Raw genomic sequence first — 17,242 nt, 5'->3', positions numbered from 1 at the left:
TTTATGTCACAAACAAAAGATACGTGACTTTTCTAGAAAATTTTGAATAGTAGAGTGAACATTTTGTAATGGAACTTTATTACATAAGGACAACATGACTCAATTTCATTACACGAGAACAAATTATTAGAAACTTCTTTATTCCTTGAGGAGACTAGCTAATAACAGCCACAATTATTGAAAACTGAAAAGTATATCGATAAATTCGTACAAAACCTAATATTGATTTGATTTGATTTGCTTGCTAAGTAAGGAAGGAATGCAAAAGGAAGGGGAAGTTGAAAAGAGGGAAATTAAAACACACTATGTGATAAAATAATTTTATTTGCCACGTTTAGTTAATTATGGAGATTTTTTTTTTTTTTTAAAAGAGCCGAGAGATGTAACCATTTTCTCGTTTTAGATGCAAAAAGTTAATTGAAGGAAAACAGATAAACTGAACTCGAATGTACTCTTCTATTTTTATTATGTAATATTTTTAAATTCTTCGGTGGAGAGGCTAATCTAGGATTTCTTTGCACTACTAAACAAGAGAAAAAACTTCACTAAGTGGGAATTGATCTTGTTCCTCTTAGTAAATAACTAAACTTTTAACAAAGTGTACGTTAGACCTTTTTGGAGCATAGGTGTCATCAGATAATATTAAATCAATTCTAGAAAATATGTACATAAGATATCTAGTTTTGCAGAAAGGCGATGGGTCACGTGCCCCAAAATTTTAACATAAATTTGCCCCTGCTTCGGTGCATATATAGAACTTAATATTCTTATTATTATCAAATTAAGTGAAGTACAATGATATTATGCGATTCTTAATATTAATGAAGTACAACGATATTATTTGCCACGTAGGCTCCACATAGACTCCAAAACCCAATTATTTTAACCCATGACCCGTGACTCGTTTACCCATCATATAAAATAATACAACCCTAGTCCCTTCAGAATTCTATGGTTTTTACCTTCAGTTACACTAATATTTGCTTTTGGAACTGTTGTACCTCTTTGAGTGCCCAGTTGATCTTGGCCTAATGCATATTAATTATGAATTTTAAGCTGAAACCAAACCAATAAAGAGTTTTTCTTTTGGGATAAGTCGCAATGTACAGTGGTTAATGAACCAAACGAAATGGGTACACAAGTATACATGTACCTCTAACAAAAATGAACCAAATATGTTAACTAAACCAACATTTTAAAAAAAATAATATTATTTTTATTACATAGGGGGTAGGGGAAGGAGAAATAGGGAGGAGATGACAATGTGGGTATTCGAACCCTCACCAACAAGGTGAAAGTCAGGTAGTCAACCAACTGAACTACTGGATCCCTACAAACCAACAATTATACACTTCATTAATATTAAAGTTGGTACACCAAAAAACAAAAGGCTCACCAACTGGACTTACTTCATAACATGGGCACAAAATGGCACAAATGGTAAGCTACACTAACTCATTAAACCATCAAATTTAATGGCACAATAGGTTACAAACATGAGCTTAGTTCATAGCTACTAGTTTTTAATCATAAACAACACACCAAACTTCGTCTGAAGTTACAAATACATATTCACTTCATAATCGGCGCCGCAACGAATCCAACAAATATGGGCTAATTTTCTAAATATGGGCTCAAATTGCCCCATCTAATTCCTCCCCTGAGTTTGTACTTTGTTGTATCTGCCCAAGTTACAAATTTGCCTTTAAAAAAAAAAATCCTTTTTAGGCTGAAACCCTTTCTATAATATGTATATTTTATTATCTTGAAGGGCTTCCTTGACAGTTAAAAGTGCAGGAACCCTATTTGCTTTTTGCACTTTCCGCCTCCTATGAATACTATGTCTGGATTGTAGTGTTACTTTGAACTAATAATTTGTGGAATTGAGGGGCAGTTTCAATAACTAAAATGGCAGATGAGGAGAGTTTAAATGTTAATGAAGAGCAGAATGTCAAGCCGAGGCACAAGGGAAAACATGACAAGCCAAAGCCATGGGATGATCCGAGCATCGACCATTGGAAGATTGAAAAGTTCGATCTTTCCTGGAATGAGAGTGGGTTGCTTGAAGTCAGTTCCTTTTCAACTCTCTTCCCTCAGTACAGAGGTTAGCTCCCCAAATATTATCTGTCCAAAACAAATAACCTGTTTTTATGTTCTTTTTTGATAACCGTGGTGTCCCGACTGATTCCACGAGTTACGTGCCACCTCCCACTAGCAACAGGTAGCAGGTCCACCAAGGCTAGGACAGATGGGAGAAAAACTCCTAGTGTTTTTTTTTTTCTCTGTTGGGATTTGAACCTGAGACCTCACGTTTCTCAACCCACTTTATTAGCCCTTGGGTGCAAAAGAAATAACCTGTTATCCTATCGGTTTTTTCCGAAGATGATGTATGCTTAACTTATAGAAAGCTTTGGTACACTTTATATGAGACAATAGTTTTATGACCTACTTTTCTCTTTCGAATTTCTAACTTTTTTATGATAAGTATGCTTTTCTACTCTTTTTTTTTTTTGGGGGTTAAAATCTTTTGATGTTTCTTGTGAGTTTTTATAAATATTGGAACATTAGTGTACGGTATGTTAATAATTGTTGCATTTACTTCACATAGTAACATTATTATTAATATTTATAATAGTGAAGATTAATTCAAGTTAATAAGATGCTAGTCATGTGTTTTAAATACGTTACCTTAGATGTTGTTGTCAAAACTTTATTTAATAATATGAAGATTTTGAGTAATTTAGTTCAAATTTCTAAATATCGCTCTTAAAAAGTAGATAGTTTTTTCTCTTCTTTTATTGTACAAAATTTTGTACTTCTTTTTATAATCCTCAATATTGTCTAAGAAAAAATAAAATCATAAAATTCATCTATAAAAATTTTGGGGCCTCAAAAGTTTAGGGGGCTAAAGTAAAGGTTTTACTAGCTTCACCCTTGAGCCACCCCTGATAATAACCATCAAACTAACGGACAAGTATCAGTATTTAATATATTTTGAAAAATCTAATTTTGGGTTTCCCTTTGTGAAAGAAAACGATGAAAAAGAATGGTAGCAGCAAGTATCGGGAGAATTTGCTTTGCTTTTTGCTTATTGATTTGTCAATCTTATATTTTGTTTTTAAAATATAAAGTGTTAAAAGAAATTCTGTATAATAATCTGTATGATAGCAAAAGGGGAAAAAGTTACCCCCAAAGGAAAAGAACTGCACGAGTTCAATTTATACGTTTTTCTAATTTTGAAAAGTGAATTAAAAGAGAATCTTGCTTATTATAGCAAAAAAGGGAAATAACATAGGCACTGGTGGGGTTTCGAACCCACATCTCTGGAAAGAGAGAGCTTATCTAGCCTCTGCATTACCATTGAACTGTCCGCTTATTTCTGTATGTGGGTTCGTAAGTAAATAATATCTACCTTTACTATTTTTCTATAGTAAAAATATAGGATCTACGCAAAAGCTACTGTTACACCCCGTATCTTAGAACTAAGGTTAGACTCATGTCAATAGATCTTTAGTGAAAAAACTGAAGGTTTGAACGTTTTGCGAAAATGGTTGATAGGCCTACTTCGGGCAACCATAAATCCTTGATTAGTTGGGAATTTGGGAAAGTACCCTTAATGAAATTTGTAGTATGTAGAAATACCTTTTTAACGATATATGGACCAGGCCAATGAGAGATCGGAGCAAGGAGATATGATCGTCTCAATATGGCTAATAGTAAGACACTTAAAATTCTATAGAATCGGCTAAGTTTTCGATACGTTTTCCTTACGATCAAATTTCGTGACAATCCGTTGGGAATTTGAGAAAACTTAAAACATGAAAGTTGTAGCTCTTTGAAATAGATTTCCAACGGTATATTGTGGAGCCCAAACAGAAATCTGTACAAGAAGTTATGATAATTTTACCGAACACTGCATAGAACCAACACATGTCACTTTTCAGGGCGCGTGCGATGGCCCCGCGTCGCTGGCCGATCGCACAAAAACACCCTCTCTGAGTATCGACCTGCAGAATGTCGCGCGATGCACGTGCGTCGCGGACCCATCGCATAACAGGTCGGTTTCGGGTTAAAAGTCGGGATTTCGTGTTTTAAGTTATATTTAACCTTGGGGTTTATTTTCGTAACACCCCTAGTCACGAAAAATTACCCTAAAGTCAGGGAGAACAAGTCCCAAGCCTCAAGAACCCTACAAGGTAAGTTTTGTCATGATTCCAGGTTGAATTCAAGTCTCTAATCTCTTTCTAACTTGAGTAAACCCTTCTAATCAATAGAGTTGTGAGTGGAACAGTATTGTTGGGCGTGGAAACCCTAGAATTAAGAGGATTGAACGTCAAAAAGGTAATGTTTCTACACTCTAATAATTCATAATAGTGAATTGATGAGTTCTTGGGAGAATAGTAAATGGGTTTAGTAAAGAGAATTACACGAACTATAGTAGGGTTTTGAATTGTTGACTTGAGATTGTTATAATGATATGGGTGATGGAGAATGATGTTAATTACATCTAATTGAGATTGTAGAATCACCTAGAAGTAATAGAATGGAAATTGGGTGAAGAAACACCATTAATGGAGATTGTGGAGCTTTATGCCCACTAAGTGTTTGATAAAATGCTTAGATAACCAAAGCATGAATATTATTGCTAATATAAAATCCCTTTGACTTGTATTGATATAGATCAAAGTTGAAAGGGTTGACGAACATTGTATTACGCTCAAAGGCTGGAATTAAGGTATGTGAGGCTAACTATCTACGTTAGGGAATATTCATGATTCTCCCTACGCCTCATTCTTCATGCTTGTCAGCAATTTGACTCAGAATATAGTTTAGCCCTAGTTTCATGATATGATATAGAACTGTTATCTTCTAGGGTTGCAGTTACAGAATTCCTTCATGGTTGTCACTTTGAACATCATGAACTCAGCACGTAATCTTTATAGACTTATGCATTGTTATCACATGAGTCTCAGTCAGTGTATAACCCGTTATTTGCATGAGTCCCATAATCAAAAACAGTTATCATGCTATCAGCTATAGCCAGTCTCAGTCTTGTAAATTGTTAATGTTGAACACCTGTATCTGTATTTTTAGGCCCTAGGCTACAGTTTATGCATACGTATTGCTTGGGCCTGAGGCCACAGTTTTTGTGCACATTATTTCGGTCCTAGGCCACAGTTATATTTACAGTTTTACAGGTGATTCTTCATTCAGAACAGGGAGTACTTCAGCTTCTTGCTTTCCTGTTTAGTTCAGTTTCAGTTTCAGTTCCAGCATTTTATTGCTTCAGTTGCTTTACATACCAGTACAATTCAAATGTACTGATGTCCCTTTTATTGCTTGGGGGCCTGCATCTCGCGATACAGGTAACGACATACAGGTTGACGATCCAGCTACTTAGGAGTGTTCGTATCAGCTACTGTGGTGAGCCCCAGTTTCCTTCGGGGCGATATCAGTCAAGCAATTTTCACAGCTTTCTCGACAATCACCTTTTTGTATTCATTAGAGGCTTCATGGACACAGTTCAGACAGTCAGCTATTTGTTATGTTAGCCTTGTAGACAGTTAGACTCAGTCGTTCAGTTGTTTTGGTTTAGCCATGTTGGCTACTTTTAGATATGTTCAGATTGTCTAAGTATTTCTGCATTATGATATTTCAGTCAGACTTTTAGTTAATCAGCATGTGTTAGTTTTATTTTATAAATTAGTTATGTTTTGGTATCACATGTTTTCAGCCAGCCAGTTGGTTCGCTCGGTCACATGCAGTCAGGCACCGGGTGCCGTGTTACGTCCAGGCCCAGGTTCGGGGCGTGACAGCTATTGGGCTCGCCTGAACCCCTCTTTAACACTGTAGCTCCGCCTAGGGGTGGCAAATGGGTGGGTTTGGTTGGATTTTGTTACACCCTGTACCTCAGAGAAACACTGGTTAAATTTGAATGTAAGTATGTCGAGTTACGACTAGGTAAAACAACTTTGGAGTATGAGGAACGAGACATTATTAAGTATATTGTTTAAGTAAAGGACGAAAGACGATCTCGTAAGTCGTAATCGGGAAAGACTATTTTGAAACACAAGAATATGGCCATTATCATGTATAATAAATGATAAATATCATGTATGAAGAGTTTCGGAAGGTTTCGAGGTCAAGCAAATTGAATAAAATAAGTTCGACGAAAATTTGAGAAATGTTGGGCAGATTTTTAGTCAACTTTGGAGGGGTATATCTCCATGTATATTTGGAGTTTTAAGACGTTTCAAAAGCCTAAAATGAAGTCCGTCGAGTCTAGTTTGTAATGCAACAAACCTCTCATTGATAGGACATTGGAGTAGAGAATTATAGACTTTACAAACTAAGCTGTCGATGCAGAAACAGGACTAAAATCCCGCTATAAAAGGGCTAAAATCCCATTTGTTTTCTTCGTCAAAAACCTCTGAAAATTTCCAGAAAGTTCAGCCATCAAAGGGCTCTCAAATCTCATATATAATTGAAGATTTTGAGAAAAAATTCAAGCTACGGAATACCAATCGAAGTCCGGGCAACGCGTAGACGCGATTATGATTTCTTTTCGGTGTTGGAGGAGCTTGGGAGCAAGTAAAAATTGAAGATCTTGTTACTTTGTTAAATACAAGGTATGAATCATTAAATTTCTTTCTTTATCAATATGGATTAAGGAATAATTGCAAGAATAAAGGTTATATTTTGTTGTGTGGATGTTGTTGATTTATGAATTGAGGGTTGAAGAGAAATTTGGATGAAAATACACATATTTATCTTGTAGGATGTTGTTATTGATGTTGTTAGTATTAATTTCGGCTTCTTTACGGAAATAAAGTATTCAATTAGTCGTATCACAAGTTGGTTAGTTGAGAAATTTAGAAAATATCGTGTGGGATGTTTTAGGAGATATATTGGCATGGATAATGGTATTGATGATGTTGGTATTGTTGTTGTTGATTGGTTGTTGATATTATGATTTCGGGCTAGGCATATAAACAGGGGAGATGCTGCCCGCATTTCGACAGAATTTAGAAGGATTTTAATTAAAGTCTTGAGACAAGTGCCTGATGACGAGCCTAACAATATTATGAATGGTTCTATATGTAGATTACGAGGCTATCAATGATCTTAAGTGAATTTCCAAAACTGGAAGTAAGTTGGAAGTCGAGAAATTATCTTCCAGGTATGTTAAGGCTAGTCCCCTTCTTTCTAAAGGCATGATCCTTTTGTTATAAATCTTTATATCGTACTCATAATATCATTGGTTCCGCAAATGCTAGAAGTCCACGAATTTCGTGATCCTTATAATTTTATTGAGCTTCTAAAGGCATGATTCCGATACTACAACTTCATAAAGGTTTCCATATCTTCCTCGTTTTCAAAAGTTAAATGTTTACGACTCCAAGGCATAATTCCTTTCCTAATAATTCATAGCTATTTTCCCAAAATGTCGTATTTTCTAAATCAGAGATTTATGATTCTGTGAGCTCTTATGATAACAGCGATGAGCATGTTTTTATGATGATAATGATGATGTCAAAAATGAGGATATTTTCCTATGATGATTATGATGATGATGATTTTATGGCTAGAAGTCTCAAGTTATGAGATCAATGCTTTAACGAGATGATTTTATTCATATAGATTTCCATGTACATGAGCTTTACATTATTATGATGACTGTGATGAGAACGATTTTGTGTTCAAAGGTTCCAAGTTTATGATTTCAATGATGATATGAGAATATTGAGCTATCTTTTGACCTTTCTTGATTTTATTCATTGTTGTTGGTCTCACCTTATAATAATTTTTCCTTCAAGGTGAGACAAAGCGACGATGATTAATCCATAATATAATCGGAAGTTACCGACCTTACGTCACTCCGATGTACTCATAGCTTTTATTTGGCTCTCATGCATGCTTTATATATATGTATGTATGTATGTATGTATGTATTTTATCACACCGCGCCGCGCTATAGTCGGACGGGCAGGCACCTAGATGTGCACACCACTGCAGTAGGCATGTTATGATTTTGCCCCGGACGCGGGAGGCCTGGACGCAGGCTAATGATGATAACACCGAGCCTTAATGGTCGGGCATGATACTATATATGACACCGAGCCTTTATGGCCGGGCATGTTACTATGTATATGTATAAAAATGTTTTTTTTTAAAAGGTTAAGCATGCATGACATCCACCCTACGAGGCATTCAGATGTACAGGTTATCTTTCTCATTCCTTGTTATTTTTCATATCTATGTTATGTTGTTACTCATGCCTTACATACTCAGTACATTATTCGTACTGACGCCCCTTCTTGTCGGCGTTGCGTTTCATGCCACGCAGGTGTATACAGATGAGTAGAGGATATTGCTAGAAGATGTCCCAGCAGGATTGGCGAGCTCCATTACTTTCCGGAGTGTGCCGAGTCAGAGTATGTGCGTTATGATATATTGATTTATGTTAGAGACTTTGCAGACAGAGTCATGTATACAGTATGCCAGTCTTGTAAGCGGCTATTTAAGCCGATGTATCATTATGAATTACTTTACAGATTCATATGATTACAAATTTTATTTGATTCGAGAAAGATGAAAAGAATGTATTCGAAAAGCTTCCATTGTGCATTTCATTTCATGACTTAAGAGTCCTGTGAGATTTATAAGTATAACGAGAAGCAGCGGGTTCACTCGACTCTAAGTAAGGGTCGGGTGCCCATCATGCCCTACCAGGATTGGAGTGTGACAGATTTGGTTTGGTTGAACAAAAATGGGTTGGGTTTCGAACCGCCCATATTTCATGTGAGTAAATATGGATGGGTTGGTTATGAGTTAGCCCATATTTTCAAGTGTATTATTATTTCAAGTGTAATGTTTATAATTATTTTTTATTTTGTCAAGTTGAATTATTTTTTTCATATATTCATAATTGACATTATGAGATAGAAATTTCAAGGGTGGGGTGGAGGTAAGAATTTTTTTTTCCATTTTTTATAAAAAAAATTTATAAAAGTAAAATATATGAAATTGAAATTTGTGTGTGGGGAGGGGGGGTTCGTGGAGGGGTTGGGGTGGAAGGTAAGAATTTTTTTTCCATTTTTTATAAATTTTTTTATAAAGGTAAAATATATGAAATTGAAATTTGTGTGTGTGTGGGGGGGGGGGGTTCATGGAGGGGGTGGGGGTGGGTAAGAAATTTTTAATAAAATTTTTATAAAACTAAAATATACTATGAAATTGAAATTTATGGGGGGAGGGGAGGCATGGAGGGGGTGGGGTGGGGGGTAAGAATTTTTTTGCAGTTTTTATAAAAAATTTATAAAAGTAAAATACATGAAATTGAATTAATTTTTTTTTGGGGGGGGGGGGGGGGAGGGGATTTCATGGAGGGGGTGGGGTGGTGGGTAAGATTTTTTTTTTAATTTTTTATAAAAGTAAAATATATGAAATTGAAATTTGAGGGGGGAAGGGTGGGGGGTTGTGTAGGGGGTGGGGTGGGAGTAGGGGTCGGAGTGGGAGGTAAGAAATTTTTTTCTCATTTTTTATAATTTTTTTATAAAAGTAAAATAAAGTATATGGTATAAAAAAATTGTGAGAGGGGCAGGGTTGGGTAGTGTGGGAGGTAAGAAAGAAATTTCTCATTTTCGAAATAAGTTATTATTGGGTCTGGTGTGCTCTTATATGAATACCCATAATTTTCCTCATATTTATCTATATTTTTATAGATTAAAAAGATACTTGAAGCCCATATTTACCTATCTAAAATATGAATAACTCAACTCACTAAAATATAAATTAAATGGGCTAATTTTCTAAATATGGGCTCAAATTGCCCCATCTAATTCTTCCCCTGAGTTTGTACTTTGTTGTAGCTGCCCAAGTTACAAATTTGCCTTTTAAAAAAAAAAAAATCTTTTTAGGCTGAAACCCTTTCTATAGTATATATATTTTATTATCTTGAAGGGCTTCCTTGACAGTTAAAAGTGCAGGAACCCTATTTGCTTTTTGCACTTTCCGCCGCCTATGAATACTATGTCTGGATTGTAGTGTTACTTTGAACTAATAATTTGTGGAATTGAGGGGTAGTTTCAATAACTAAAATGGCAGATGAGGAGAGTTTAAATGTTAATGAAGAGCAGAATGTCAAGCCGAGGCACAAGGGAAAACATGACAAGCCAAAGCCATGGGATGATCCGAGCATCGACCATTGCAAGATTGACAAGTTCGATCCTTCCGGGAATGAGAGTGGGTTGCTTGAAGTCAGTTCCTTTTCAACTCTCTTCCCTCAGTACAGAGGTTAGCTCCCCAAATATTATCTGTCCAAAACAAATAACCTGTTTTTATGTTCTTTTTTGATAACCGTGGTGTCCCGACTGATTCCACGGGTTACGTGCCACCTCCCACTAGCAACAGGTAGCAGGTCCACCAAGGCTAGGACAGATGGGAGAAAAACCCCTAGTGTTTTTTTTTTCTCTGTTGGGATTTGAACCTGAGACCTCACGTTTCTCAACCCACTTTATTGGCCCTTGGGTGCAAAATAAATAACCTGTTATCCCATCGGTTTTTCCGAAGATGATGTATGCATAACTTATAGATGTTGTTGTAAAAACTTTATTTAATAATATGAAGATTTTGAGTAATTTAGTTCAAAGTTCTAAATATCGCTCTTAAAAAGTGGATAGTTTTTTCTTTTCTTTTATTGTACAAAATTTTGTACTTCTTTTTACAATCTTCAATATTGTCTGTGAAAAAATAAAATCATAAAATTCATCTATAAAAATTTTAGGGCCTCAAAAGTTTGGGGGGATAAAGTAAAGGTTTTACTAGCTTCACCCTTGAGCCATCCCTGATAATAACCATCAAACTAACGGACAAGTATCAGTATTTAATATATTTTGAAAAATCTAATTTTGGGTTTCCCTTTGTGAAAGAAAACGATGAAAAAGAATGGTAGCAACAAGTATCAGGAGAATTTGCTTTGCTTTTTCCTTATTGATTAGTCAATCTTATATTTTGTTTTTAAAATATAAAGTGTTAAAAAAAATTCTGTATAATATTCTGTATGATAGCAACAGGGGAAAAAGTTACCCCCAAAGGAAAAGAACTGCACGAGTTCAATTTATACGTTCTTCTAATTTTAAAAAGTGAATTAAAAGAGAATCTTGCTTATTATAGCAAAAAAGGGAAAAAAAAACATAGGCACTGGTGGGGTTTCGAACCCACATCTCTGGAAAGAGAGAGCTTATCTAGCCTCTGCATTACCGTTGAACTGTCCGCTTATTTCTGTATGTGGGTTCGTAAGTAAATAATATCTACCTTTACTATTTTTCTATAGTAAAAATATAGGATCTACGCAAAAGCTACTGGGTTCGCCTGAACCCCTCTTTAACACTGTAGCTCCACCTAGGGGTGGTAAATGGGTGAGTTTGGTTGGATTTGGTTTGGTTGAACAAAAACGGGTTGGGTTTCAAACCGCCCATATTTCATGTGGGTAAATATGGGTGGGTTGATTATGAGTTAGCCCATATTTTCAAGTGTATTATTATTTCAAGTGTAACGTTTATAATTTTTTTGCCTTTTGTCAGGTTGAATTATTTTTTTTCATATATTCATAATTGATATTATGAAATAGAAATTTCAAGGGTGGGATGGAGGTAAGAATTTTTTTCTCCATTTTTTATAATTGTTTTTATAAAAGTAAAATATATGAAATTGAAATTTGTGTGTGGGGAGGGGGGGGGGGGGGGTTCGTGGAGGGGGTGGGGTGGAAGGTAAGAATTTTTTTTTCCATTTTTTATAATTTTTTTTATAAAAGTAAAATATATGAAATTGAAATTTGTATTTGGGGGGAGGGGGTCGTGGAGGGGGTGGGGGTGGGTAAGAAATTTTTTATAAAATTTTAATAAAACTAAAATATACTATGAAAGTGAAATTTGGGGGGGGGGGGGAGGCATGGAGGGGGTGGGGTGGGGGTAAGAATTTTTTTTGCAGTTTTTATAAAATTTTATAAAAGTAAAATACATGAAATTGAATTAATTTTTTTTTTTGGGGGGGAGGGGATTTCATGGAGGGGGTGGGGTGGTGGGTAAGAGTTTTTTTTTCATTTTTTATAAAAGTAAAATATATGAAATTGAAATTTGAGGGGGGAAGGGTGGGGGTTGTGCAGGGGATGGGGTGGGAATAGGGGTCGGAGTGGGAGGTAAGAAATTTTTTTCTCATTTTTTATAATTTTTTTATAAAAGTAAAATAAAGTATATGGTATAAAAAAATTGTGAGAGGGGCAGGGTTGGGTAGTGTGGGAGGTAAGAAAGAAAATTTCTCATTTTCAAAATAAGTTATTATTGGGTCTGGTGTGCTCTTATATGAATACTCATAATTTTTCTCATATTTATCTATATTTTTATAGATTAAAAGGATACTTGAAGCCCATATTTACCTATCTAAAATATGAATAACTCAACTCACTAAAATATAAATTAAATGGGCTAATTTTCTAAATATGGGCTCAAATTGCCCCATCTAATTCCTCCCCTGAGTTTGTACTTTGTTGTAGCTGCCCAAGTTACAAATTTGCCTTTTTATAAAAAAAAAAAAAAAAACTTTTTAGGCTGAAACCCGGGCCTTTTAATTATAGGTGACAAATAGGTTTTAAAATTGAGTTGGGATAACTCTAGTTTGTTTAATTGAGTAGCGGTGATAAACTTTGGATTAGTGATTAGGGAGTTTTGACTCACCCCAAAGTTATATTTTTAATACTTTGACCCCAAGCTTTGTTTTTTTACACTTCGCTCCCAAGTTTTATTTTTAACACTTTGAGCCAACCCATATAAACCCTATAGAGCCAAAAAAAACGCGCCAAATTTTTGTTTACCTGCGCCGTTTCCACAATTTTTGGCTTTTCTTTTTTGCTTCGTTTCTTCTTCTTCTTGCTGCTTCTTCTTATTTTGCTGCTCGTTTCTTCTTCTTCTTCTTCTTCTTCTTCTTCTTCTTCTTCTTGACTGGATTTTGCTCAATAAAGAAAAAAACAAGACCACCTGATTTTGCAATTTTTTGTCTGGATTTCATTCGTGTAGCATTGGGAATTGTTTCATAACTCATTCCATTGTTCTGCTTTCTTCTTCTTCTTCTTCTTCTTCTTCTTCTTCTTCTTCTTCGTCCGCCATTGTTGCTCAAGAAAGAAAAAAATGTGACCACACGATTTTGCAATTTTTTGACTGGATTTTGTTGGTGTAGCACTGGCAATTACTTCATAAGTGTTTTTTGCTCATTTGGTAAGTACAACAATGTTGTTTTATTTCAATTTTTCACCTCGGTATAAATCTACTGATTTTCCAACAACTTACAGTAGCTGTTGTAGTTGTTGCAACATATAATGTGGTTGTTGCAACTTCTTCAACAGATTATGAAGTTGTTGTAATTGTTAAATAAATAACATGCAACAACTGAGTGAATTGTTGCAACAGGTATTCCACTTGTTCCAACAACTCAACGATCTGTTGGAGTCAGATTAAGTTTTTGTCTGAAACAGAACCCAAAAAACTGAAGCCGCTTCCAACAGATTATTGACTTGCTGCAACAAGTTGTATAGTTGTTGCAACAGGTGTTCCACTTATTGCAATAACTCAACTATCTGTTGGAGTCGGCTTCAATTTTTGTCTGAAATGTAACCCCAAAAACTGAAGCTACTTCCAACAGATTATTTACTTGCTGCAACAAGTTGTATAGTTGTTGCAACAGGTGTTTCACTTGTTGCAACAACTCAACTATCTGTTGGAGTCAGCTTCAGTTTTTGTCTGAAACAGAACCCAAAAAACTGAAGCTGCTTCCAACAGATTATTGACTTGCTGCAACATGTGTACTACTTGTTGCAACAAGTAATACACTTGTTGCAACAACTCGATAATCTGTTGGACATCTTCAACAGTCTGAAACATTACCCCAAAAAAACTGAAGCTGACTCCAACAGATTAGTGACTTGTTGCAATAATTTTATTACCTGCTGCAACAAGTAGTCCACTTGTTCCAACAAGTCAATAATATGTTTGAACAACTGCTGCAGCTGTTTCATTTTGTTATAGATTGGTATGTACTCTCATGACCAATTTTTTGTTAAACAAAATATCTTCAGCTACCTCGAACACCACTAATGGGGGACTCAATAACAATAGGGGTTGATTGCCACGGTGAATGGATCGAGAAGAACAATCGATATATTTGGCGATGGAAGGGTAGTGACACGTTAGAGACGATAGCGATGACTATCCAAAGAGATGCTATGTTCGATAATTTTGTGTACCTAATCATCACCTATTGCGAATTAACTTGTGAACCAAAAGATCTTGCCATCACTTACATGCACAATTTTTTTGAAAATCAGAGGGTCTTGCCATTTAAGATAACTGATCAGGTTCATTTGCGTGCTTATTTGAATGATGTAGCTAGGCCCATTTTAAGGGTATACATTGTTAGAAGCCCAGTAGAGAACCACAATTTATCTCAAGACCAACAAGATGTGTTAAATGATGAATTAGATGGGGTGGATGTGGATATCCCAGATAATGGAAGTGGGGCTGACCCGATTCCTATACCCGAAGTTGCGAGCAATACAGTGGGCACTACACAATCAATACAGTCTAGCCATATTCAAGATGATGACAAGTTTTTATAAAGGAATGTCATTCAAGAACAAGGAAGAACTAGCCACTTGGTTGAAACTTGCTTGCTTGAAGAAAGATTTTACAATCAAGAAGGTGATTACTTCGCGTACTGTGTATTGCTTCAGATGTGTACATTCGGAGTGCAAGTGGTGGCTGAGGGCTGTGAAGCTTTTAAGTTCTGACAGATTTTGTATCAGAACCTACATAAAGTATCACACATGTGGTTCTGAGCACATTACGAGCCATAATCCACACGCTACTGCGAAAGTCATTGGTGAATACTGTTGACACCCAATTTTGTCCCACCTTTTCTTCGAAATATCTATTTACGCTTCTAATATTTTTGGCGAATTAAGAAATAATTATTTATATTTTTTACAATAATTATTAATACCGGCATTTCCTTATCCTGTCGTAGCCACCACCGTCATCATCTTTATTTTATTACCGTTACTACTACTATTATCATTATTATTATTATTATTATTATTATTATTATTATTATTATTATTATTATTTTGTCATTATTATCACTACTGGTATTATGATAATTCGCATTTTTATCATTTCAGCATTTTTACCATCTTATGCACATGCATTGTATTTATTTCGCGCAGTTAAATAGTAGCATTTATCTACTGTTGAACTTTTTAAAATATTATAGCACGGCTATTGCGACGTCATATAATTTTATCTGAGCACTAATAATTACATATTTCTATATTGGGTCGCTCATTTAAATTTAGAAGCCCAAATCCGAGTCCGATTAATCCGTATTATTTTTCGGACCAGTCCATTAACGACCAGCCCTATCCGTATGAGGCCAATTTTATACCCAGCCCACATTTTATCCCTCAGCCCACTATTCATTCAACCCCAACCCAACCCATTATTTGAACTGACCCGGTCCAGCCCATGACCCAACCCGGGTCAGTGAATAAAAAGAACCCCAAGGGTTCATTCCTTTTCCATCCTACGTACTTCAAAGATATACTGCGAAAGTCATTGGTGAATACTTCAAAGATAAGTTTCCTTACGGTAAAGGCCCATCTACAAAAGATATGAGTCAATCAATCCGTACAGATTTGGGTTGTAAGGTAAGTTATTGGAAGGTCTGGAAGGGCATGGAGATTGCAAAGGCTTTGACAAGGGGGACACATGAGCACGGGTATACGGTGCTTGATGCGTATCGTTATATGCTTCGTTCTGCAAATCCAGGAAGTAAGACGGCATTAACGGTTGATAAAAATGGGAAGTTCAAGTACTTTTTTGTAGCCTATAAGGCTTGGATGCTTGGTTTTGCGCAAATGAAAAAAGTCATAGCTGTCGATGGGACATTCTTGAGGAGCAAGTTCGAAGGAGTGTTGTTGTCAGCAGTCGCACAAGATGCGGAGAATCATATTTTTCCAGTGGCATTTTGTGTAGTGCATAAGGAGTGTGATGCTTCGTACAAATATTTTTTTGGACAAATGAGAAGCTATATAGAGGATACCTCTGAGTTGTGCATAATTTCTGATAGACATCTAAGTATCAAAAAGGCGGTTTCAATTTTCTTCCATACATGTCATTATGGTTTTTGCATGAGGCACCTAGGGGAAAATCTGAGAACCACCTTTCACAATGGGGCCGTCGCATCTCAATTTTATAAAGCAGCAAAAGCGTACAATAGTGATGTCTTCAATGACCATTTCAATAAAATCAGAGATTTGGTTCCTGGGGCCGCCGAACATCTTGAACGTGCTGGATTCCACAGATGGAGCAGGGCATTCTGCCCCAGAAACAGGTATTTGCACATTTCTGTTTCCAACAATTAACGTATCTGCTGCAACTAATAGGTAACTTGTTGCGGCAGATATTGTACTTGTTGTGATTTTTGACACAGCTGAGCCTCAGCCATATGTTCCAACACTAATATGTTTGTTTTGTCAGGTATAATTTTATGACGACAAACGCTGCTGAGTCGGTGAACTCAATGTTCAATGTTGAAAGAGAATTTCCCATTACTGCTCTATTTAATTCCATAAACAGGAGGTTTACTGAGAAATTTCATGAGAGGCGTATGGAGTTCATCGACTCACCAACCATCTTTGTTCCCTTAATGGAAAAAAAAATCAAAATTTGTCAACTTGGGTAATAAGTTATTAGCCCATCAAATTGTCAACTACAAGTTCAGCGTCATCGGCTACGGTTCAGTTGCAACAGTCGATCTGTAAGAAGATCTTGTACTTGTAGAGTTTTTGACCTGGACAAAATACCTTGCCCACATGCTATGGCAGCGCTTCGAGTTCAATATGGTGAAGACTTTGGAAGGCGGATTTATGACTACTCATCTCCATATTACAGGATGGAGAATTACATAATTGCATACTGTGAGGAAATGAATCCCGTGCCTTCTGAAGAATCTTGGGAAGTTCCTATGGAGATTTTAGAGAGAGAAATACCTCCTCCACATGTTGATCCGAGCAAACCGGGAAGAAGACGGACAAAGAGGAGGTGTGGAATCGGGGAATCACTTGCAATGAGGAAAAAACAAATGCTACATATGCAAAACAGCTGGCCATAAAAAAACTACATGCCCAAACCGA

This window comes from Lycium barbarum, chromosome 1, assembly GCF_019175385.1.
Source record: "Lycium barbarum isolate Lr01 chromosome 1, ASM1917538v2, whole genome shotgun sequence".
In the NCBI taxonomy this organism is placed as follows: Eukaryota; Viridiplantae; Streptophyta; class Magnoliopsida; order Solanales; family Solanaceae; genus Lycium; species Lycium barbarum.
The sequence above is the reverse complement of the archived record's forward strand: the minus strand, read 5'-3'. Positions refer to the sequence as shown.